At 46.7% G+C, this 20691-nt stretch overlaps 47 non-coding genes across 47 annotated transcripts; 16 read left to right on the top strand and 31 right to left on the bottom strand.

Moving 5' to 3' along the window:
- Positions 1-242: 242 nt before the first annotated feature.
- Trnaw-cca (transfer RNA tryptophan (anticodon CCA)) lies at positions 243-314 on the bottom strand. Its single transcript has one exon. It is a non-coding gene; the product is annotated as a tRNA-Trp (tRNA).
- Positions 315-432: 118 nt separating this feature from the next.
- Trnaa-cgc (transfer RNA alanine (anticodon CGC)) lies at positions 433-504 on the top strand. Its single transcript has one exon. It is a non-coding gene; the product is annotated as a tRNA-Ala (tRNA).
- A 275-nt stretch (positions 505-779) lies between these two features.
- Trnac-gca (transfer RNA cysteine (anticodon GCA)) lies at positions 780-851 on the bottom strand. Its single transcript has one exon. It is a non-coding gene; the product is annotated as a tRNA-Cys (tRNA).
- Positions 852-1169: 318 nt separating this feature from the next.
- On the bottom strand, positions 1170-1241 carry Trnaw-cca (transfer RNA tryptophan (anticodon CCA)). The gene has a single exon. It is a non-coding gene; the product is annotated as a tRNA-Trp (tRNA).
- A 118-nt stretch (positions 1242-1359) lies between these two features.
- On the top strand, positions 1360-1431 carry Trnaa-cgc (transfer RNA alanine (anticodon CGC)). Its single transcript has one exon. It is a non-coding gene; the product is annotated as a tRNA-Ala (tRNA).
- Positions 1432-1706: 275 nt separating this feature from the next.
- Positions 1707-1778, bottom strand: Trnac-gca (transfer RNA cysteine (anticodon GCA)). Its single transcript has one exon. It is a non-coding gene; the product is annotated as a tRNA-Cys (tRNA).
- A 318-nt stretch (positions 1779-2096) lies between these two features.
- Positions 2097-2168, bottom strand: Trnaw-cca (transfer RNA tryptophan (anticodon CCA)). The gene has a single exon. It is a non-coding gene; the product is annotated as a tRNA-Trp (tRNA).
- A 118-nt stretch (positions 2169-2286) lies between these two features.
- Positions 2287-2358, top strand: Trnaa-cgc (transfer RNA alanine (anticodon CGC)). Its single transcript has one exon. It is a non-coding gene; the product is annotated as a tRNA-Ala (tRNA).
- Positions 2359-2633: 275 nt separating this feature from the next.
- On the bottom strand, positions 2634-2705 carry Trnac-gca (transfer RNA cysteine (anticodon GCA)). Its single transcript has one exon. It is a non-coding gene; the product is annotated as a tRNA-Cys (tRNA).
- A 318-nt stretch (positions 2706-3023) lies between these two features.
- Trnaw-cca (transfer RNA tryptophan (anticodon CCA)) lies at positions 3024-3095 on the bottom strand. The gene has a single exon. It is a non-coding gene; the product is annotated as a tRNA-Trp (tRNA).
- Positions 3096-3213: 118 nt separating this feature from the next.
- Trnaa-cgc (transfer RNA alanine (anticodon CGC)) lies at positions 3214-3285 on the top strand. Its single transcript has one exon. It is a non-coding gene; the product is annotated as a tRNA-Ala (tRNA).
- A 275-nt stretch (positions 3286-3560) lies between these two features.
- Trnac-gca (transfer RNA cysteine (anticodon GCA)) lies at positions 3561-3632 on the bottom strand. The gene has a single exon. It is a non-coding gene; the product is annotated as a tRNA-Cys (tRNA).
- A 318-nt stretch (positions 3633-3950) lies between these two features.
- On the bottom strand, positions 3951-4022 carry Trnaw-cca (transfer RNA tryptophan (anticodon CCA)). Its single transcript has one exon. It is a non-coding gene; the product is annotated as a tRNA-Trp (tRNA).
- A 118-nt stretch (positions 4023-4140) lies between these two features.
- Trnaa-cgc (transfer RNA alanine (anticodon CGC)) lies at positions 4141-4212 on the top strand. The gene has a single exon. It is a non-coding gene; the product is annotated as a tRNA-Ala (tRNA).
- A 6498-nt stretch (positions 4213-10710) lies between these two features.
- On the bottom strand, positions 10711-10782 carry Trnac-gca (transfer RNA cysteine (anticodon GCA)). Its single transcript has one exon. It is a non-coding gene; the product is annotated as a tRNA-Cys (tRNA).
- A 318-nt stretch (positions 10783-11100) lies between these two features.
- Trnaw-cca (transfer RNA tryptophan (anticodon CCA)) lies at positions 11101-11172 on the bottom strand. Its single transcript has one exon. It is a non-coding gene; the product is annotated as a tRNA-Trp (tRNA).
- A 118-nt stretch (positions 11173-11290) lies between these two features.
- Trnaa-cgc (transfer RNA alanine (anticodon CGC)) lies at positions 11291-11362 on the top strand. The gene has a single exon. It is a non-coding gene; the product is annotated as a tRNA-Ala (tRNA).
- Positions 11363-11637: 275 nt separating this feature from the next.
- Positions 11638-11709, bottom strand: Trnac-gca (transfer RNA cysteine (anticodon GCA)). Its single transcript has one exon. It is a non-coding gene; the product is annotated as a tRNA-Cys (tRNA).
- A 318-nt stretch (positions 11710-12027) lies between these two features.
- Trnaw-cca (transfer RNA tryptophan (anticodon CCA)) lies at positions 12028-12099 on the bottom strand. The gene has a single exon. It is a non-coding gene; the product is annotated as a tRNA-Trp (tRNA).
- Positions 12100-12217: 118 nt separating this feature from the next.
- Positions 12218-12289, top strand: Trnaa-cgc (transfer RNA alanine (anticodon CGC)). The gene has a single exon. It is a non-coding gene; the product is annotated as a tRNA-Ala (tRNA).
- A 275-nt stretch (positions 12290-12564) lies between these two features.
- On the bottom strand, positions 12565-12636 carry Trnac-gca (transfer RNA cysteine (anticodon GCA)). The gene has a single exon. It is a non-coding gene; the product is annotated as a tRNA-Cys (tRNA).
- Positions 12637-12954: 318 nt separating this feature from the next.
- Positions 12955-13026, bottom strand: Trnaw-cca (transfer RNA tryptophan (anticodon CCA)). Its single transcript has one exon. It is a non-coding gene; the product is annotated as a tRNA-Trp (tRNA).
- A 118-nt stretch (positions 13027-13144) lies between these two features.
- Positions 13145-13216, top strand: Trnaa-cgc (transfer RNA alanine (anticodon CGC)). Its single transcript has one exon. It is a non-coding gene; the product is annotated as a tRNA-Ala (tRNA).
- A 275-nt stretch (positions 13217-13491) lies between these two features.
- Positions 13492-13563, bottom strand: Trnac-gca (transfer RNA cysteine (anticodon GCA)). The gene has a single exon. It is a non-coding gene; the product is annotated as a tRNA-Cys (tRNA).
- Positions 13564-13881: 318 nt separating this feature from the next.
- Positions 13882-13953, bottom strand: Trnaw-cca (transfer RNA tryptophan (anticodon CCA)). Its single transcript has one exon. It is a non-coding gene; the product is annotated as a tRNA-Trp (tRNA).
- A 118-nt stretch (positions 13954-14071) lies between these two features.
- Trnaa-cgc (transfer RNA alanine (anticodon CGC)) lies at positions 14072-14143 on the top strand. The gene has a single exon. It is a non-coding gene; the product is annotated as a tRNA-Ala (tRNA).
- Positions 14144-14418: 275 nt separating this feature from the next.
- On the bottom strand, positions 14419-14490 carry Trnac-gca (transfer RNA cysteine (anticodon GCA)). Its single transcript has one exon. It is a non-coding gene; the product is annotated as a tRNA-Cys (tRNA).
- Positions 14491-14808: 318 nt separating this feature from the next.
- On the bottom strand, positions 14809-14880 carry Trnaw-cca (transfer RNA tryptophan (anticodon CCA)). The gene has a single exon. It is a non-coding gene; the product is annotated as a tRNA-Trp (tRNA).
- Positions 14881-14998: 118 nt separating this feature from the next.
- Trnaa-cgc (transfer RNA alanine (anticodon CGC)) lies at positions 14999-15070 on the top strand. The gene has a single exon. It is a non-coding gene; the product is annotated as a tRNA-Ala (tRNA).
- Positions 15071-15345: 275 nt separating this feature from the next.
- Trnac-gca (transfer RNA cysteine (anticodon GCA)) lies at positions 15346-15417 on the bottom strand. The gene has a single exon. It is a non-coding gene; the product is annotated as a tRNA-Cys (tRNA).
- A 318-nt stretch (positions 15418-15735) lies between these two features.
- Trnaw-cca (transfer RNA tryptophan (anticodon CCA)) lies at positions 15736-15807 on the bottom strand. Its single transcript has one exon. It is a non-coding gene; the product is annotated as a tRNA-Trp (tRNA).
- A 118-nt stretch (positions 15808-15925) lies between these two features.
- Trnaa-cgc (transfer RNA alanine (anticodon CGC)) lies at positions 15926-15997 on the top strand. Its single transcript has one exon. It is a non-coding gene; the product is annotated as a tRNA-Ala (tRNA).
- A 275-nt stretch (positions 15998-16272) lies between these two features.
- On the bottom strand, positions 16273-16344 carry Trnac-gca (transfer RNA cysteine (anticodon GCA)). Its single transcript has one exon. It is a non-coding gene; the product is annotated as a tRNA-Cys (tRNA).
- A 318-nt stretch (positions 16345-16662) lies between these two features.
- Trnaw-cca (transfer RNA tryptophan (anticodon CCA)) lies at positions 16663-16734 on the bottom strand. The gene has a single exon. It is a non-coding gene; the product is annotated as a tRNA-Trp (tRNA).
- Positions 16735-16852: 118 nt separating this feature from the next.
- On the top strand, positions 16853-16924 carry Trnaa-cgc (transfer RNA alanine (anticodon CGC)). Its single transcript has one exon. It is a non-coding gene; the product is annotated as a tRNA-Ala (tRNA).
- A 275-nt stretch (positions 16925-17199) lies between these two features.
- Positions 17200-17271, bottom strand: Trnac-gca (transfer RNA cysteine (anticodon GCA)). The gene has a single exon. It is a non-coding gene; the product is annotated as a tRNA-Cys (tRNA).
- A 318-nt stretch (positions 17272-17589) lies between these two features.
- On the bottom strand, positions 17590-17661 carry Trnaw-cca (transfer RNA tryptophan (anticodon CCA)). The gene has a single exon. It is a non-coding gene; the product is annotated as a tRNA-Trp (tRNA).
- A 118-nt stretch (positions 17662-17779) lies between these two features.
- On the top strand, positions 17780-17851 carry Trnaa-cgc (transfer RNA alanine (anticodon CGC)). Its single transcript has one exon. It is a non-coding gene; the product is annotated as a tRNA-Ala (tRNA).
- A 275-nt stretch (positions 17852-18126) lies between these two features.
- Positions 18127-18198, bottom strand: Trnac-gca (transfer RNA cysteine (anticodon GCA)). The gene has a single exon. It is a non-coding gene; the product is annotated as a tRNA-Cys (tRNA).
- Positions 18199-18516: 318 nt separating this feature from the next.
- Trnaw-cca (transfer RNA tryptophan (anticodon CCA)) lies at positions 18517-18588 on the bottom strand. Its single transcript has one exon. It is a non-coding gene; the product is annotated as a tRNA-Trp (tRNA).
- Positions 18589-18706: 118 nt separating this feature from the next.
- Positions 18707-18778, top strand: Trnaa-cgc (transfer RNA alanine (anticodon CGC)). Its single transcript has one exon. It is a non-coding gene; the product is annotated as a tRNA-Ala (tRNA).
- A 275-nt stretch (positions 18779-19053) lies between these two features.
- Positions 19054-19125, bottom strand: Trnac-gca (transfer RNA cysteine (anticodon GCA)). Its single transcript has one exon. It is a non-coding gene; the product is annotated as a tRNA-Cys (tRNA).
- Positions 19126-19443: 318 nt separating this feature from the next.
- Trnaw-cca (transfer RNA tryptophan (anticodon CCA)) lies at positions 19444-19515 on the bottom strand. Its single transcript has one exon. It is a non-coding gene; the product is annotated as a tRNA-Trp (tRNA).
- A 118-nt stretch (positions 19516-19633) lies between these two features.
- Positions 19634-19705, top strand: Trnaa-cgc (transfer RNA alanine (anticodon CGC)). The gene has a single exon. It is a non-coding gene; the product is annotated as a tRNA-Ala (tRNA).
- Positions 19706-19980: 275 nt separating this feature from the next.
- Trnac-gca (transfer RNA cysteine (anticodon GCA)) lies at positions 19981-20052 on the bottom strand. Its single transcript has one exon. It is a non-coding gene; the product is annotated as a tRNA-Cys (tRNA).
- A 318-nt stretch (positions 20053-20370) lies between these two features.
- Positions 20371-20442, bottom strand: Trnaw-cca (transfer RNA tryptophan (anticodon CCA)). Its single transcript has one exon. It is a non-coding gene; the product is annotated as a tRNA-Trp (tRNA).
- A 118-nt stretch (positions 20443-20560) lies between these two features.
- On the top strand, positions 20561-20632 carry Trnaa-cgc (transfer RNA alanine (anticodon CGC)). Its single transcript has one exon. It is a non-coding gene; the product is annotated as a tRNA-Ala (tRNA).
- Positions 20633-20691: the final 59 nt, after the last annotated feature.

The raw sequence follows: 20691 nt of genomic DNA, 5'->3' as shown, positions 1-20691 counted from the left end.
AATATTGCGTAATCATTATCTCTCAGTTATATATTAGCGTTAAACGATATAAATATCAAAAATACTAGACAGTTCGCGCCTGGAGAAAGTGTGAGTCGGCGCCTACACTTTAATGTCAGAACGCGAAAATTGCACTAGTAGCTTTTTTCAAGCAAGTTCTGTTCGTCCGTTCTCTGTAATCGTTTGGTATCTGATTAAACTGACATACTCGCCTATGGCTTTCGTAAACGAAAATTTCACTGTGACCCCGACGTGATTTGAACACGCAACCTTCTGATCTGGAGTCAGACGCGCTACCGTTGCGCCACGGAGTCGACGCTGCTGAGGTCTTGTCATGAATAGGTTCCTCGAACACTTACTGTACCGTTCAAACCTAAGAAATAATGACAGTAGGATCCACGAGAGACTCGTCCCAGATGTAGTTGCTCTGGCGGGGGTGTAACTCAGTGGTAGAGTGTCTGCTTCGCATGCAGAAAGTCCTGGGTTCAAATCCCAGCTCCTCCAATTTTTGTTTCTCCGTGCAGCAGTACACGAAAACTTTTGCCTATCACCATATTCTATAAAATTCAGTGTACAAGATTCTTCCCCCAAGCAAGTGGATTTCGTACAGTTCGACCGCATGGCGGGAGGACGATGACCTGCAAGAGCCTGGGCTGCGATCCCCCCATTGAAATGTTGCTCCAAAGCCTTCGGTATGGCGTGCGGAGTGCATCTGAAACATGTTATTTGCAACTCACCGCGACAACCGTCATTTGTTTTTTCGAGATACTGAAAAATGAAGGGGGCACCCGGGATTGAACCGGGGACCTCTCGATCTGCAGTCGAATGCTCTACGACTGAGCTATACCCCCTTTCACGATCTTTCTATTCCCATAACTTAAGGAAAAATATTATACTCTGCCTGGCTAAAGACGTCTAATCGAGCAAAATATTGCGTAATCATTATCTCTCAGTTATATATTAGCGTTAAACGATATAAATATCAAAAATACTAGACAGTTCGCGCCTGGAGAAAGTGTGAGTCGGCGCCTACACTTTAATGTCAGAACGCGAAAATTGCACTAGTAGCTTTTTTCAAGCAAGTTCTGTTCGTCCGTTCTCTGTAATCGTTTGGTATCTGATTAAACTGACATACTCGCCTATGGCTTTCGTAAACGAAAATTTCACTGTGACCCCGACGTGATTTGAACACGCAACCTTCTGATCTGGAGTCAGACGCGCTACCGTTGCGCCACGGAGTCGACGCTGCTGAGGTCTTGTCATGAATAGGTTCCTCGAACACTTACTGTACCGTTCAAACCTAAGAAATAATGACAGTAGGATCCACGAGAGACTCGTCCCAGATGTAGTTGCTCTGGCGGGGGTGTAACTCAGTGGTAGAGTGTCTGCTTCGCATGCAGAAAGTCCTGGGTTCAAATCCCAGCTCCTCCAATTTTTGTTTCTCCGTGCAGCAGTACACGAAAACTTTTGCCTATCACCATATTCTATAAAATTCAGTGTACAAGATTCTTCCCCCAAGCAAGTGGATTTCGTACAGTTCGACCGCATGGCGGGAGGACGATGACCTGCAAGAGCCTGGGCTGCGATCCCCCCATTGAAATGTTGCTCCAAAGCCTTCGGTATGGCGTGCGGAGTGCATCTGAAACATGTTATTTGCAACTCACCGCGACAACCGTCATTTGTTTTTTCGAGATACTGAAAAATGAAGGGGGCACCCGGGATTGAACCGGGGACCTCTCGATCTGCAGTCGAATGCTCTACGACTGAGCTATACCCCCTTTCACGATCTTTCTATTCCCATAACTTAAGGAAAAATATTATACTCTGCCTGGCTAAAGACGTCTAATCGAGCAAAATATTGCGTAATCATTATCTCTCAGTTATATATTAGCGTTAAACGATATAAATATCAAAAATACTAGACAGTTCGCGCCTGGAGAAAGTGTGAGTCGGCGCCTACACTTTAATGTCAGAACGCGAAAATTGCACTAGTAGCTTTTTTCAAGCAAGTTCTGTTCGTCCGTTCTCTGTAATCGTTTGGTATCTGATTAAACTGACATACTCGCCTATGGCTTTCGTAAACGAAAATTTCACTGTGACCCCGACGTGATTTGAACACGCAACCTTCTGATCTGGAGTCAGACGCGCTACCGTTGCGCCACGGAGTCGACGCTGCTGAGGTCTTGTCATGAATAGGTTCCTCGAACACTTACTGTACCGTTCAAACCTAAGAAATAATGACAGTAGGATCCACGAGAGACTCGTCCCAGATGTAGTTGCTCTGGCGGGGGTGTAACTCAGTGGTAGAGTGTCTGCTTCGCATGCAGAAAGTCCTGGGTTCAAATCCCAGCTCCTCCAATTTTTGTTTCTCCGTGCAGCAGTACACGAAAACTTTTGCCTATCACCATATTCTATAAAATTCAGTGTACAAGATTCTTCCCCCAAGCAAGTGGATTTCGTACAGTTCGACCGCATGGCGGGAGGACGATGACCTGCAAGAGCCTGGGCTGCGATCCCCCCATTGAAATGTTGCTCCAAAGCCTTCGGTATGGCGTGCGGAGTGCATCTGAAACATGTTATTTGCAACTCACCGCGACAACCGTCATTTGTTTTTTCGAGATACTGAAAAATGAAGGGGGCACCCGGGATTGAACCGGGGACCTCTCGATCTGCAGTCGAATGCTCTACGACTGAGCTATACCCCCTTTCACGATCTTTCTATTCCCATAACTTAAGGAAAAATATTATACTCTGCCTGGCTAAAGACGTCTAATCGAGCAAAATATTGCGTAATCATTATCTCTCAGTTATATATTAGCGTTAAACGATATAAATATCAAAAATACTAGACAGTTCGCGCCTGGAGAAAGTGTGAGTCGGCGCCTACACTTTAATGTCAGAACGCGAAAATTGCACTAGTAGCTTTTTTCAAGCAAGTTCTGTTCGTCCGTTCTCTGTAATCGTTTGGTATCTGATTAAACTGACATACTCGCCTATGGCTTTCGTAAACGAAAATTTCACTGTGACCCCGACGTGATTTGAACACGCAACCTTCTGATCTGGAGTCAGACGCGCTACCGTTGCGCCACGGAGTCGACGCTGCTGAGGTCTTGTCATGAATAGGTTCCTCGAACACTTACTGTACCGTTCAAACCTAAGAAATAATGACAGTAGGATCCACGAGAGACTCGTCCCAGATGTAGTTGCTCTGGCGGGGGTGTAACTCAGTGGTAGAGTGTCTGCTTCGCATGCAGAAAGTCCTGGGTTCAAATCCCAGCTCCTCCAATTTTTGTTTCTCCGTGCAGCAGTACACGAAAACTTTTGCCTATCACCATATTCTATAAAATTCAGTGTACAAGATTCTTCCCCCAAGCAAGTGGATTTCGTACAGTTCGACCGCATGGCGGGAGGACGATGACCTGCAAGAGCCTGGGCTGCGATCCCCCCATTGAAATGTTGCTCCAAAGCCTTCGGTATGGCGTGCGGAGTGCATCTGAAACATGTTATTTGCAACTCACCGCGACAACCGTCATTTGTTTTTTCGAGATACTGAAAAATGAAGGGGGCACCCGGGATTGAACCGGGGACCTCTCGATCTGCAGTCGAATGCTCTACGACTGAGCTATACCCCCTTTCACGATCTTTCTATTCCCATAACTTAAGGAAAAATATTATACTCTGCCTGGCTAAAGACGTCTAATCGAGCAAAATATTGCGTAATCATTATCTCTCAGTTATATATTAGCGTTAAACGATATAAATATCAAAAATACTAGACAGTTCGCGCCTGGAGAAAGTGTGAGTCGGCGCCTACACTTTAATGTCAGAACGCGAAAATTGCACTAGTAGCTTTTTTCAAGCAAGTTCTGTTCGTCCGTTCTCTGTAATCGTTTGGTATCTGATTAAACTGACATACTCGCCTATGGCTTTCGTAAACGAAAATTTCACTGTGACCCCGACGTGATTTGAACACGCAACCTTCTGATCTGGAGTCAGACGCGCTACCGTTGCGCCACGGAGTCGACGCTGCTGAGGTCTTGTCATGAATAGGTTCCTCCAACACTTACTGTACCGTTCAAACCTAAGAAATAATGACAGTAGGATCCACGAGAGACTCGTCCCAGATGTAGTTGCTCTGGCGGGGGTGTAACTCAGTGGTAGAGTGTCTGCTTCGCATGCAGAAAGTCCTGGGTTCAAATCCCAGCTCCTCCAATTTTTGTTTCTCCGTGCAGCAGTACACGAAAACTTTTGCCTATCACCATATTCTATAAAATTCAGTGTACAAGATTCTTCCCCCAAGCAAGTGGATTTCGTACAGTTCGACCGCATGGCGGGAGGACGATGACCTGCAAGAGCCTGGGCTGCGATCCCCCCATTGAAATGTTGCTCCAAAGCCTTCGGTATGGCGTGCGGAGTGCATCTGAAACATGTTATTTGCAACTCACCGCGACAACCGTCATTTGTTTTTTCGAGATACTGAAAAATGAAGGGGGCACCCGGGATTGAACCGGGGACCTCTCGATCTGCTTTTTTTTTTTTATTTTTGTTTTATTTTTTTTTATATTTTTTATTTTTTTTTGTTTTGTTTTTTTTTTATTTTTTTTTGTTCTTTTTTTTTTTTTTTATTTTTTTTATCGGGCCTCCCAACTCCCCTTATAGCCCGGCCTTGCGCTCTCCAAATAACGCCTTCGTCGGCGAGCTTCTTTAGCTATAAAAGAAAACGGTGCTTCTTGCAAACAGAAAAGACAAATTGTTGCACTGTCCATTCAGTTGAAAGTCGTAAACTTCTCGGCATGGTTCCTGGAGCAGCGGCGTCCTGTGGAAGACGTTGATGTTCAAGTTGAAGGGATGAAATCGGAGATACTGGATTTCTGCGAGGAAAGTTACTTGTGGCTGTTCACCGCTAGCGAAGCATCGAAGGAAAACGAAAATTCTCTTGAAGTGAAGGTACACGCCGATAATGATAGCGAATCATTCGCTTTGCGCCTACACGCCATAAAATAAAATTGAAAAAATAAAATAATAACAGCGCAACAGGCGCTTTTCACCGACACTCAATAAAAGAAAGAATAAATTTTGAAAAAAAGAATAAAAAGCAAAAACTGCCTGAGTTAGTCCTCTCAGTCATAAGAAAGGAACACACTTCACACGTCCCATGACATTTTGTTCAAAATGCGTCGTGGCGGCAATTAAATAAGTAATAAAAAAAAGCACAAAGAAATAAAATTATCGACACATGTCAAAGGAATGAGGAGACTCCCGAAGTGTCTGGCGGATAAAGAGAAGGGAAACACAATTCCTCTCCGATGAGGTAAAAAGAAAATAATAATCCCCCATGCCTGAAATCCAAATACATCTCCGTGGCAGCGCCGTGCGCAAAGCATCCGTGAAGGTACGCCGATGACGGTGGAACCAGACGGTGAAAAAAAAAAGAGAAGCAAAACAAAGAAATCACTGAACGTCAGCGTAACACAAACACACACGAACACAGGATAAAATTGTGTGAAACTTTTCGTCTTAATTTCCACGTTGCAGTCCTGGACAACCGTAAGCACTGTACGTGGGCAATTATTCATTCTTCTTGTAGCATTCAATTTGCATGAACTATGTGTCCGGACCCGGAGACAATTCAGAACAGAACGAAATAAAGGTCGCAGCAGTGAAGTGAAGATTACAACAGTTTGTCGTGGGCAAATGCGATAGCAATTTGCAGAAAATTGGCAAAGAGTTTGTGGTAGTCTTTCCTGGTTTTAGTGAGGTCATGTTGCGTGGATAAATAAACCAGATAGGCGTAGTCGTCCGTAAGTCGCAAGTGCAGGATGGCGAACACAGTGTGAGCCACGATCCATACAGTGGCTGCACGCTTCGTAGACGGATACGGTTGAAAGTCCGGGATCAAAGCCGTGTCCGCAGAAAAACTTGCAGCGCTGGTGCGGTTGACAAGTGCGAGCATCCTGGCGGCAATGTTCCAAGTCGACTGTGACCTCAGGCACACGAAACGATGTTCTAAGGTGTCGTCTTGTCGACAGTCTTCACACAAGCTCGATGGAGATAAGTGGATGCGACGCAGCTTTTCGTTGGTGGGAAGAATCCTGTTAACCACTTGGTACCAAAAGCTGCTGACTTCCGCCGACAGGAAGGGAGCGTGAACGTGAGCCCACGCCGTCCTCCACGCAGATCGCGGGTAGCGCGCCTCCATCTTATTGCCGACTGGCCGTCCTCTGAGTCCCTGGTAGACACGTTTTACCGTCCGAGTTCGATGGTCGAGTAAGTCGGCGGCGAGATAGCTTTTCTGAAGGAAGTACTCCCGAACATATCGCAGCTGAAACGGTATCGAATTCGGGTCGAGAGGTGCTGCTTCAGATAGAGGACAATGAATAGCGAACAGAACAGCTGTGGGGCTCGACGGATCCTGTTCAATGGTGACGCGCGTCCGATGAAGGAGCAACGCTGCGGCTTTCATAGCAAAATGAATGAGGCCGAGTCCACCCTGTTCGCGCGGCAAAGTACATGTGTCGTAAGACACCTTGAAAATATGTCCCCGCCACAATAGCCAATAGACTGCCTGTGTTATGGCTCTGCCCAAATTTTTGGGTACCTGAAATAACTGTGCGAGGTACCAGGCTTTGCTGAGCAAGAAAACATTTATTAAAAGCACCCGCTGTGTTAATGCGAGGGTGCGAGTAGCGGACAGGCTAGCCATAGCTCGTATGCCATTTAAGACAAGACGCCAGTTGTAGGACGCAGTCTGTAACAGATTGGCTTGAAAGCGAACACCCAAAATTTTGTGTTCCTGTTTTACTGTAAACCATGGGCGTTTGAAGCCCCGTGTCGCCGCATAAATAGGCAGAAAAACCGTCTTACGGGTATTGATTCTCGCACCGGATGCACGTTCATACTGAGTGAGAACGGCGCGGATGGTATCGAAGTCGGTGGCCGAGGACACCAAAAGGCCAAGGTTGTCAGCATAAGCGCGACAAACGTGCTTCCCACCCCCAATACGTATTCCCCTACAAACACTGTGCAAATTACGCAATAAAGGATCTAAAGAGATTGCGTAAAGCGCCATTGACAGAGGGCACCCTTGTTTGACTGAACAGCGGAGCGGAACAGGTTCCGACAAAAATCCATTGATGCTAATCCGTGAGGTAGAATTTTTGAAAAGGTTAAAAATCATAGTGATATACTTGACACCGAAACCAAATTTCTGAAGCACACGGCGGAGATATAGGTGGCTAACTCTGTCAAAAGCCATTGCAAAATCGATGGATAAAATGCCAAAAGGAATCCTATTCGTCGAAGCATAGGCAATGACATCTCGGTAGGTCGAGACAGCACCATAGATAGTGCGCTGCGGCACTGCACAGTATTGAAAGGGACTAATCAGTTTTTTCATGACCAGCGTCAAGCGAGAGGAGACACATTTGGTAAAGAGCTTATAATCGCCATTAAGAAGGGTGATCGGCCGAAGATTGCAGAGTTTCCTGGTGTGTGTAACTTTTGGAACCAATACCACAATACCTTCCAGGAAGGACTCAGGGACATCCACGCCATTTAAAATCTCATTAAAAACATCAGTCAGTGCCGAGCCAAACAAGTGCCAAAAATGCATATAAAATTCAGGAGGCAACCCATCAGCGCCCGGTGACTTATTCTGGGAACAGAGGGTTAAAACATCACGCACTTCCTCCACGGTAAAGTTTTCTGTGAGACGACGGCGATCCGCTACGGATAAGATGTATGGAACGTCGTGGAGAAGCTCGGAAATCGCGGCAGCATCAGTGTATTTCTCACTGAAAAGTTCGACAAAGTGACGGTGGGCCTCGGCAAGAATGGCCGCCTGGCTTTGAAGCCGCGCACCGTCAGCTGATTCCAGCTCGGTGACGTAACGTCGCTTTGCGCGCCGGCGTTCGCGCAGCTGATGAAATACGGAAGGCGCTTCATCAACAAGCGCCCCGGGGGCCCGGCTCCGTACGACAGATCCGCGCAACGATTCCCTTTTCAAATCCAGAAGACGGTGTTTTATACGCCGAATCGTCGCCATCCGAAGAGCGGGATTATTTGTGTGCTGGTGGATGGCATCATTTAAACAACTTTCGTAAAATTGCAATGTCGATCTCTCCCAGTGAGCAACATCCTGACCGAACTCCAGGATGGTCTTGCGTAATGCCGGCTTAACAGAGTCGACCCACCACGACAAAGTGGAGGCATATAGACCGCGATATTGCAGCACCCTCTGCCACACACGCACGATAACCGGCGCAAAATGTGGGTGTGAGAGATGTCGCACGTTAAACTTCCATAATCGACTTGCGCGGGGTTTAATCGCCAACAGAGAATGAAAGCGGCAGACATACGCACAATGATCGGAAAAAATCACGGGGTGAATAGAGGATTCCGTAAGACAGTGCTGTTTATCACGAGAAACATAAATTCTATCGAGCCGACTCCTTCCCGTGGGGTAAAAGAAAGTAAATCCCACGTCCCGCGGGTGTAAATAACGCCACGAGTCTATTAAATTCATCTCCGTAACGAGCGTCTGTAATTCTAGGGACTTATACGGCCGTGGCTCCTGATCTCTATCTTCCAGCACGCAGTTAAAATCACCGCCCATAACTACAGGCAGGTGGGGGCCCCGTAAAAGGTGACAAATATCACTACTATAAAACACACGGCGATGCGGCTGCCCGTCGGCTCCAGAAGGGGCATACACGTTAATATATCGTACATTGTTGATCGTGCAAGCCACACCACGACCATTAGGAATGGTAGCAACATTACTATAGTCAAGATCAACACGAATTAAAATAGCAGTACCACAATTACACTCGATATCAAAGTTCAAGAGAACTTGATAACCCGGAATTGAGTGTATTAGATCTATCACAACCTCCTGCAAAAACACTACATCAGCAGCAATGTAATTTAAAAAACCCACAAAACTTGCAAACTTCACCGGCGACTCCAATTTATTAAGATTAATAGTAGCTACGACAGATGGAGGGCGTGCTACCATAGACTACAGGGGAAAAACAAAACAAATTAGACGGCAGGAGTGGGCCCACCCTCCTCCTCCATATCGTCTGCCCAGTCACAACGTGCAGGCGGTGCAGCCGAAGTAGGCGGGTCTTGTGTGGGAGGGACAGACGCGGAATCCTGCGAAGGGGGGCGCGTGCGCCGCTGGGGGGTGTCTTCAGCCTTACGCTTAACTGATAATTGGGCCGGGTTCGTAGCCTGAGACGTCGTAGTGTCCATTGCGAGAGGTACATCAGAGTGGTGCAACATTTCCTTTAGCTGCCGCACAACCTCCTCCCGCCTGTCTTCCGACACACTTGTCGTAGGCGCTGGCTGACTGCTCGCCACAGGACGCTGTTGACGACGTCCTGCCGCAACCGACGGCCGAGATTCGACTACGGGGCGGGGCAAGGGCTTGTGCGCGGGCTTTTGCACAGATTTCTGCTTTTGCTTCGACTTCGGTCGTGGAACCTGCTTCCACTCCGGAGACGGGCTGCGTTCTCCGCGTGAAAAGGACCGTTTTTCTAAAACCCGTGAGCTACTGGCGCTGCGGAAGCGTTCTGTAGTACCACGCCTCTCGGAAACACTTTCACGCCTTGGCTTCGGTTCCTGTGAGGCAGGAGCCCCGTCCGAAACACCCTGAAGTTCGAAATGAGAGGGTGACGTATCCACAACAGCAACAGGGGGGGTGGCCACCTGAACGGGTTCTGATGCGGTCCGCACCGGAACTGCAAGCACAGCCGGAGGCGGAATCGATACAGTAGCTGCGGGAACTGACTGAGAAGGTACGGACATAACTGGAACAGAATCAGTACCGGTTGCAGTGGCATCGGTATCCATCGCGACCGCATCATCTAACGGCGTTTCCGTGTCCGCGGAACGTACCGGTGAACGCGGAACACCCAACAACACGGCCGCGTACGACGCGTCGTCATCTTGCCCACGGGGCGGCAACTGCACAGGGCGCCTACGCCGAGGGCAATTTTGCCGAAAATGGTCTGTGGCATTACAATAAGAGCAGGTTTGGGGCTGACCACTATATGAAATAAAAGCCCGGTGACCGGCCATAACCAAAAACGAAGGAACGTGCTTCCTCACAATCATTTTGACACTACGGATACCGTTTTCCACTTGATAGATATAGGCGGAAGACCACTTTTCCTTCGTAATCGACAAAACTGTGCCGTAAGGCATAAGACTACGAGCTATTGTCTCATTCCTAGTTTCAAACGGAAGATTGAATACTCGAACATTTCGGATACCAAAACCAGCATTCGACAGAGTCACATTGCTAATTGTCCCATCAGAGTGTTTGAATTTACGTACGCCACCGTTTTCACTGACAAGGGAATCACACAATTCCGGACATTTCAATTTTACAAACAAAGAGTTCAGGAACGCGTCCAATTGCAAGCCTAGCACATCACTTTCAGGAATTTGCAAGTCATTTTTCATCCACGAATGAATTTCGAAAGCAGACGGTCAGGTTACGTTTCTATCAAATTCGCATTGGATATTATTTTCTCGGTCTTCAGAATCCATCTTAACTTACAGTTCAGCTGACTACAGCAGCGAAGAAACAGTCACCGCGATGAACCGCCGCCGACAGCGAAGCACACGTAAACACCGCCCGACACGCCGGAGCGAGCGCGCGATGTGTTCGGGCCCACGACTCCGAAGAGACTCAAAAAATGAAGGGGGCACCCGGGATTGAACCGGGGACCTCTCGATCTGCAGTCGAATGCTCTACGACTGAGCTATACCCCCTTTCACGATCTTTCTATTCCCATAACTTAAGGAAAAATATTATACTCTGCCTGGCTAAAGACGTCTAATCGAGCAAAATATTGCGTAATCATTATCTCTCAGTTATATATTAGCGTTAAACGATATAAATATCAAAAATACTAGACAGTTCGCGCCTGGAGAAAGTGTGAGTCGGCGCCTACACTTTAATGTCAGAACGCGAAAATTGCACTAGTAGCTTTTTTCAAGCAAGTTCTGTTCGTCCGTTCTCTGTAATCGTTTGGTATCTGATTAAACTGACATACTCGCCTATGGCTTTCGTAAACGAAAATTTCACTGTGACCCCGACGTGATTTGAACACGCAACCTTCTGATCTGGAGTCAGACGCGCTACCGTTGCGCCACGGAGTCGACGCTGCTGAGGTCTTGTCATGAATAGGTTCCTCGAACACTTACTGTACCGTTCAAACCTAAGAAATAATGACAGTAGGATCCACGAGAGACTCGTCCCAGATGTAGTTGCTCTGGCGGGGGTGTAACTCAGTGGTAGAGTGTCTGCTTCGCATGCAGAAAGTCCTGGGTTCAAATCCCAGCTCCTCCAATTTTTGTTTCTCCGTGCAGCAGTACACGAAAACTTTTGCCTATCACCATATTCTATAAAATTCAGTGTACAAGATTCTTCCCCCAAGCAAGTGGATTTCGTACAGTTCGACCGCATGGCGGGAGGACGATGACCTGCAAGAGCCTGGGCTGCGATCCCCCCATTGAAATGTTGCTCCAAAGCCTTCGGTATGGCGTGCGGAGTGCATCTGAAACATGTTATTTGCAACTCACCGCGACAACCGTCATTTGTTTTTTCGAGATACTGAAAAATGAAGGGGGCACCCGGGATTGAACCGGGGACCTCTCGATCTGCAGTCGAATGCTCTACGACTGAGCTATACCCCCTTTCACGATCTTTCTATTCCCATAACTTAAGGAAAAATATTATACTCTGCCTGGCTAAAGACGTCTAATCGAGCAAAATATTGCGTAATCATTATCTCTCAGTTATATATTAGCGTTAAACGATATAAATATCAAAAATACTAGACAGTTCGCGCCTGGAGAAAGTGTGAGTCGGCGCCTACACTTTAATGTCAGAACGCGAAAATTGCACTAGTAGCTTTTTTCAAGCAAGTTCTGTTCGTCCGTTCTCTGTAATCGTTTGGTATCTGATTAAACTGACATACTCGCCTATGGCTTTCGTAAACGAAAATTTCACTGTGACCCCGACGTGATTTGAACACGCAACCTTCTGATCTGGAGTCAGACGCGCTACCGTTGCGCCACGGAGTCGACGCTGCTGAGGTCTTGTCATGAATAGGTTCCTCGAACACTTACTGTACCGTTCAAACCTAAGAAATAATGACAGTAGGATCCACGAGAGACTCGTCCCAGATGTAGTTGCTCTGGCGGGGGTGTAACTCAGTGGTAGAGTGTCTGCTTCGCATGCAGAAAGTCCTGGGTTCAAATCCCAGCTCCTCCAATTTTTGTTTCTCCGTGCAGCAGTACACGAAAACTTTTGCCTATCACCATATTCTATAAAATTCAGTGTACAAGATTCTTCCCCCAAGCAAGTGGATTTCGTACAGTTCGACCGCATGGCGGGAGGACGATGACCTGCAAGAGCCTGGGCTGCGATCCCCCCATTGAAATGTTGCTCCAAAGCCTTCGGTATGGCGTGCGGAGTGCATCTGAAACATGTTATTTGCAACTCACCGCGACAACCGTCATTTGTTTTTTCGAGATACTGAAAAATGAAGGGGGCACCCGGGATTGAACCGGGGACCTCTCGATCTGCAGTCGAATGCTCTACGACTGAGCTATACCCCCTTTCACGATCTTTCTATTCCCATAACTTAAGGAAAAATATTATACTCTGCCTGGCTAAAGACGTCTAATCGAGCAAAATATTGCGTAATCATTATCTCTCAGTTATATATTAGCGTTAAACGATATAAATATCAAAAATACTAGACAGTTCGCGCCTGGAGAAAGTGTGAGTCGGCGCCTACACTTTAATGTCAGAACGCGAAAATTGCACTAGTAGCTTTTTTCAAGCAAGTTCTGTTCGTCCGTTCTCTGTAATCGTTTGGTATCTGATTAAACTGACATACTCGCCTATGGCTTTCGTAAACGAAAATTTCACTGTGACCCCGACGTGATTTGAACACGCAACCTTCTGATCTGGAGTCAGACGCGCTACCGTTGCGCCACGGAGTCGACGCTGCTGAGGCCTTGTCATGAATAGGTTCCTCGAACACTTACTGTACCGTTCAAACCTAAGAAATAATGACAGTAGGATCCACGAGAGACTCGTCCCAGATGTAGTTGCTCTGGCGGGGGTGTAACTCAGTGGTAGAGTGTCTGCTTCGCATGCAGAAAGTCCTGGGTTCAAATCCCAGCTCCTCCAATTTTTGTTTCTCCGTGCAGCAGTACACGAAAACTTTTGCCTATCACCATATTCTATAAAATTCAGTGTACAAGATTCTTCCCCCAAGCAAGTGGATTTCGTACAGTTCGACCGCATGGCGGGAGGACGATGACCTGCAAGAGCCTGGGCTGCGATCCCCCCATTGAAATGTTGCTCCAAAGCCTTCGGTATGGCGTGCGGAGTGCATCTGAAACATGTTATTTGCAACTCACCGCGACAACCGTCATTTGTTTTTTCGAGATACTGAAAAATGAAGGGGGCACCCGGGATTGAACCGGGGACCTCTCGATCTGCAGTCGAATGCTCTACGACTGAGCTATACCCCCTTTCACGATCTTTCTATTCCCATAACTTAAGGAAAAATATTATACTCTGCCTGGCTAAAGACGTCTAATCGAGCAAAATATTGCGTAATCATTATCTCTCAGTTATATATTAGCGTTAAACGATATAAATATCAAAAATACTAGACAGTTCGCGCCTGGAGAAAGTGTGAGTCGGCGCCTACACTTTAATGTCAGAACGCGAAAATTGCACTAGTAGCTTTTTTCAAGCAAGTTCTGTTCGTCCGTTCTCTGTAATCGTTTGGTATCTGATTAAACTGACATACTCGCCTATGGCTTTCGTAAACGAAAATTTCACTGTGACCCCGACGTGATTTGAACACGCAACCTTCTGATCTGGAGTCAGACGCGCTACCGTTGCGCCACGGAGTCGACGCTGCTGAGGTCTTGTCATGAATAGGTTCCTCGAACACTTACTGTACCGTTCAAACCTAAGAAATAATGACAGTAGGATCCACGAGAGACTCGTCCCAGATGTAGTTGCTCTGGCGGGGGTGTAACTCAGTGGTAGAGTGTCTGCTTCGCATGCAGAAAGTCCTGGGTTCAAATCCCAGCTCCTCCAATTTTTGTTTCTCCGTGCAGCAGTACACGAAAACTTTTGCCTATCACCATATTCTATAAAATTCAGTGTACAAGATTCTTCCCCCAAGCAAGTGGATTTCGTACAGTTCGACCGCATGGCGGGAGGACGATGACCTGCAAGAGCCTGGGCTGCGATCCCCCCATTGAAATGTTGCTCCAAAGCCTTCGGTATGGCGTGCGGAGTGCATCTGAAACATGTTATTTGCAACTCACCGCGACAACCGTCATTTGTTTTTTCGAGATACTGAAAAATGAAGGGGGCACCCGGGATTGAACCGGGGACCTCTCGATCTGCAGTCGAATGCTCTACGACTGAGCTATACCCCCTTTCACGATCTTTCTATTCCCATAACTTAAGGAAAAATATTATACTCTGCCTGGCTAAAGACGTCTAATCGAGCAAAATATTGCGTAATCATTATCTCTCAGTTATATATTAGCGTTAAACGATATAAATATCAAAAATACTAGACAGTTCGCGCCTGGAGAAAGTGTGAGTCGGCGCCTACACTTTAATGTCAGAACGCGAAAATTGCACTAGTAGCTTTTTTCAAGCAAGTTCTGTTCGTCCGTTCTCTGTAATCGTTTGGTATCTGATTAAACTGACATACTCGCCTATGGCTTTCGTAAACGAAAATTTCACTGTGACCCCGACGTGATTTGAACACGCAACCTTCTGATCTGGAGTCAGACGCGCTACCGTTGCGCCACGGAGTCGACGCTGCTGAGGTCTTGTCATGAATAGGTTCCTCGAACACTTACTGTACCGTTCAAACCTAAGAAATAATGACAGTAGGATCCACGAGAGACTCGTCCCAGATGTAGTTGCTCTGGCGGGGGTGTAACTCAGTGGTAGAGTGTCTGCTTCGCATGCAGAAAGTCCTGGGTTCAAATCCCAGCTCCTCCAATTTTTGTTTCTCCGTGCAGCAGTACACGAAAACTTTTGCCTATCACCATATTCTATAAAATTCAGTGTACAAGATTCTTCCCCCAAGCAAGTGGATTTCGTACAGTTCGACCGCATGGCGGGAGGACGATGACCTGCAAGAGCCTGGGCTGCGATCCCCCCATTGAAATGTTGCTCCAAAGCCTTCGGTATGGCGTGCGGAGTGCATCTGAAACATGTTATTTGCAACTCACCGCGACAACCGTCATTTGTTTTTTCGAGATACTGAAAAATGAAGGGGGCACCCGGGATTGAACCGGGGACCTCTCGATCTGCAGTCGAATGCTCTACGACTGAGCTATACCCCCTTTCACGATCTTTCTATTCCCATAACTTAAGGAAAAATATTATACTCTGCCTGGCTAAAGACGTCTAATCGAGCAAAATATTGCGTAATCATTATCTCTCAGTTATATATTAGCGTTAAACGATATAAATATCAAAAATACTAGACAGTTCGCGCCTGGAGAAAGTGTGAGTCGGCGCCTACACTTTAATGTCAGAACGCGAAAATTGCACTAGTAGCTTTTTTCAAGCAAGTTCTGTTCGTCCGTTCTCTGTAATCGTTTGGTATCTGATTAAACTGACATACTCGCCTATGGCTTTCGTAAACGAAAATTTCACTGTGACCCCGACGTGATTTGAACACGCAACCTTCTGATCTGGAGTCAGACGCGCTACCGTTGCGCCACGGAGTCGACGCTGCTGAGGTCTTGTCATGAATAGGTTCCTCGAACACTTACTGTACCGTTCAAACCTAAGAAATAATGACAGTAGGATCCACGAGAGACTCGTCCCAGATGTAGTTGCTCTGGCGGGGGTGTAACTCAGTGGTAGAGTGTCTGCTTCGCATGCAGAAAGTCCTGGGTTCAAATCCCAGCTCCTCCAATTTTTGTTTCTCCGTGCAGCAGTACACGAAAACTTTTGCCTATCACCATATTCTATAAAATTCAGTGTACAAGATTCTTCCCCCAAGCAAGTGGATTTCGTACAGTTCGACCGCATGGCGGGAGGACGATGACCTGCAAGAGCCTGGGCTGCGATCCCCCCATTGAAATGTTGCTCCAAAGCCTTCGGTATGGCGTGCGGAGTGCATCTGAAACATGTTATTTGCAACTCACCGCGACAACCGTCATTTGTTTTTTCGAGATACTGAAAAATGAAGGGGGCACCCGGGATTGAACCGGGGACCTCTCGATCTGCAGTCGAATGCTCTACGACTGAGCTATACCCCCTTTCACGATCTTTCTATTCCCATAACTTAAGGAAAAATATTATACTCTGCCTGGCTAAAGACGTCTAATCGAGCAAAATATTGCGTAATCATTATCTCTCAGTTATATATTAGCGTTAAACGATATAAATATCAAAAATACTAGACAGTTCGCGCCTGGAGAAAGTGTGAGTCGGCGCCTACACTTTAATGTCAGAACGCGAAAATTGCACTAGTAGCTTTTTTCAAGCAAGTTCTGTTCGTCCGTTCTCTGTAATCGTTTGGTATCTGATTAAACTGACATACTCGCCTATGGCTTTCGTAAACGAAAATTTCACTGTGACCCCGACGTGATTTGAACACGCAACCTTCTGATCTGGAGTCAGACGCGCTACCGTTGCGCCACGGAGTCGACGCTGCTGAGGTCTTGTCATGAATAGGTTCCTCGAACACTTACTGTACCGTTCAAACCTAAGAAATAATGACAGTAGGATCCACGAGAGACTCGTCCCAGATGTAGTTGCTCTGGCGGGGGTGTAACTCAGTGGTAGAGTGTCTGCTTCGCATGCAGAAAGTCCTGGGTTCAAATCCCAGCTCCTCCAATTTTTGTTTCTCCGTGCAGCAGTACACGAAAACTTTTGCCTATCACCATATTCTATAAAATTCAGTGTACAAGATTCTTCCCCCAAGCAAGTGGATTTCGTACAGTTCGACCGCATGGCGGGAGGACGATGACCTGCAAGAGCCTGGGCTGCGATCCCCCCATTGAAATGTTGCTCCAAAGCCTTCGGTATGGCGTGCGGAGTGCATCTGAAACATGTTATTTGCAACTCACCGCGACAACCGTCATTTGTTTTTTCGAGATACTGAAAAATGAAGGGGGCACCCGGGATTGAACCGGGGACCTCTCGATCTGCAGTCGAATGCTCTACGACTGAGCTATACCCCCTTTCACGATCTTTCTATTCCCATAACTTAAGGAAAAATATTATACTCTGCCTGGCTAAAGACGTCTAATCGAGCAAAATATTGCGTAATCATTATCTCTCAGTTATATATTAGCGTTAAACGATATAAATATCAAAAATACTAGACAGTTCGCGCCTGGAGAAAGTGTGAGTCGGCGCCTACACTTTAATGTCAGAACGCGAAAATTGCACTAGTAGCTTTTTTCAAGCAAGTTCTGTTCGTCCGTTCTCTGTAATCGTTTGGTATCTGATTAAACTGACATACTCGCCTATGGCTTTCGTAAACGAAAATTTCACTGTGACCCCGACGTGATTTGAACACGCAACCTTCTGATCTGGAGTCAGACGCGCTACCGTTGCGCCACGGAGTCGACGCTGCTGAGGTCTTGTCATGAATAGGTTCCTCGAACACTTACTGTACCGTTCAAACCTAAGAAATAATGACAGTAGGATCCACGAGAGACTCGTCCCAGATGTAGTTGCTCTGGCGGGGGTGTAACTCAGTGGTAGAGTGTCTGCTTCGCATGCAGAAAGTCCTGGGTTCAAATCCCAGCTCCTCCAATTTTTGTTTCTCCGTGCAGCAGTACACGAAAACTTTTGCCTATCACCATATTCTATAAAATTCAGTGTACAAGATTCTTCCCCCAAGCAAGTGGATTTCGTACAGTTCGACCGCATGGCGGGAGGACGATGACCTGCAAGAGCCTGGGCTGCGATCCCCCCATTGAAATGTTGCTCCAAAGCCTTCGGTATGGCGTGCGGAGTGCATCTGAAACATGTTATTTGCAACTCACCGCGACAACCGTCATTTGTTTTTTCGAGATACTGAAAAATGAAGGGGGCACCCGGGATTGAACCGGGGACCTCTCGATCTGCAGTCGAATGCTCTACGACTGAGCTATACCCCCTTTCACGATCTTTCTATTCCCATAACTTAAGGAAAAATATTATACTCTGCCTGGCTAAAGACGTCTAATCGAGCAAAATATTGCGTAATCATTATCTCTCAGTTATATATTAGCGTTAAACGATATAAATATCAAAAATACTAGACAGTTCGCGCCTGGAGAAAGTGTGAGTCGGCGCCTACACTTTAATGTCAGAACGCGAAAATTGCACTAGTAGCTTTTTTCAAGCAAGTTCTGTTCGTCCGTTCTCTGTAATCGTTTGGTATCTGATTAAACTGACATACTCGCCTATGGCTTTCGTAAACGAAAATTTCACTGTGACCCCGACGTGATTTGAACACGCAACCTTCTGATCTGGAGTCAGACGCGCTACCGTTGCGCCACGGAGTCGACGCTGCTGAGGTCTTGTCATGAATAGGTTCCTCGAACACTTACTGTACCGTTCAAACCTAAGAAATAATGACAGTAGGATCCACGAGAGACTCGTCCCAGATGTAGTTGCTCTGGCGGGGGTGTAACTCAGTGGTAGAGTGTCTGCTTCGCATGCAGAAAGTCCTGGGTTCAAATCCCAGCTCCTCCAATTTTTGTTTCTCCGTGCAGCAGTACACGAAAACTTTTGCCTATCACCATATTCTATAAAATTCAGTGTACAAGATTCTTCCCCCAAGCAAGTGGATTTCGTACAGTTCGACCGCATGGCGGGAGGACGATGACCTGCAAGAGCCTGGGCTGCGATCCCCCCATTGAAATGTTGCTCCAAAGCCTTCGGTATGGCGTGCGGAGTGCATCTGAAACATGTTATTTGCAACTCACCGCGACAACCGTCATTTGTTTTTTCGAGATACTGAAAAATGAAGGGGGCACCCGGGATTGAACCGGGGACCTCTCGATCTGCAGTCGAATGCTCTACGACTGAGCTATACCCCCTTTCACGATCTTTCTATTCCCATAACTTAAGGAAAAATATTATACTCTGCCTGGCTAAAGACGTCTAATCGAGCAAAATATTGCGTAATCATTATCTCTCAGTTATATATTAGCGTTAAACGATATAAATATCAAAAATACTAGACAGTTCGCGCCTGGAGAAAGTGTGAGTCGGCGCCTACACTTTAATGTCAGAACGCGAAAATTGCACTAGTAGCTTTTTTCAAGCAAGTTCTGTTCGTCCGTTCTCTGTAATCGTTTGGTATCTGATTAAACTGACATACTCGCCTATGGCTTTCGTAAACGAAAATTTCACTGTGACCCCGACGTGATTTGAACACGCAACCTTCTGATCTGGAGTCAGACGCGCTACCGTTGCGCCACGGAGTCGACGCTGCTGAGGTCTTGTCATGAATAGGTTCCTCGAACACTTACTGTACCGTTCAAACCTAAGAAATAATGACAGTAGGATCCACGAGAGACTCGTCCCAGATGTAGTTGCTCTGGCGGGGGTGTAACTCAGTGGTAGAGTGTCTGCTTCGCATGCAGAAAGTCCTGGGTTCAAATCCCAGCTCCTCCAATTTTTGTTTCTCCGTGCAGCAGTACACGAAAACTTTTGCCTATCACCATATTCTATAAAATTCAGTGTACAAGATTCTTCCCCCAAGCAAGTGGATTTCGTACAGTTCGACCGCATGGCGGGAGGACGATGACCTGCAAGAGCCTGGGCTGCGATCCCCCCATTGAAATGTTGCTCCAAAGCCTTCGGTATGGCGTGCGGAGTGCATCTGAAACATGTTATTTGCAACTCACCGCGACAACCGTCATTTGTTTTTTCGAGATACTGAAAAATGAAGGGGGCACCCGGGATTGAACCGGGGACCTCTCGATCTGCAGTCGAATGCTCTACGACTGAGCTATACCCCCTTTCACGATCTTTCTATTCCCATAACTTAAGGAAAAATATTATACTCTGCCTGGCTAAAGACGTCTAATCGAGCAAAATATTGCGTAATCATTATCTCTCAGTTATATATTAGCGTTAAACGATATAAATATCAAAAATACTAGACAGTTCGCGCCTGGAGAAAGTGTGAGTCGGCGCCTACACTTTAATGTCAGAACGCGAAAATTGCACTAGTAGCTTTTTTCAAGCAAGTTCTGTTCGTCCGTTCTCTGTAATCGTTTGGTATCTGATTAAACTGACATACTCGCCTATGGCTTTCGTAAACGAAAATTTCACTGTGACCCCGACGTGATTTGAACACGCAACCTTCTGATCTGGAGTCAGACGCGCTACCGTTGCGCCACGGAGTCGACGCTGCTGAGGTCTTGTCATGAATAGGTTCCTCGAACACTTACTGTACCGTTCAAACCTAAGAAATAATGACAGTAGGATCCACGAGAGACTCGTCCCAGATGTAGTTGCTCTGGCGGGGGTGTAACTCAGTGGTAGAGTGTCTGCTTCGCATGCAGAAAGTCCTGGGTTCAAATCCCAGCTCCTCCAATTTTTGTTTCTCCGTGCAGCAGTACACGAAAACTTTTGCCTATCACCATATTCTATAA

This window comes from Schistocerca nitens, chromosome 4 (assembly GCF_023898315.1).
Source record: "Schistocerca nitens isolate TAMUIC-IGC-003100 chromosome 4, iqSchNite1.1, whole genome shotgun sequence".
Taxonomy (NCBI): domain Eukaryota; kingdom Metazoa; phylum Arthropoda; class Insecta; order Orthoptera; family Acrididae; genus Schistocerca; species Schistocerca nitens.
Note: the sequence above shows the minus strand (reverse complement) of the source record. Positions and strands in the feature narration are given on the sequence as shown.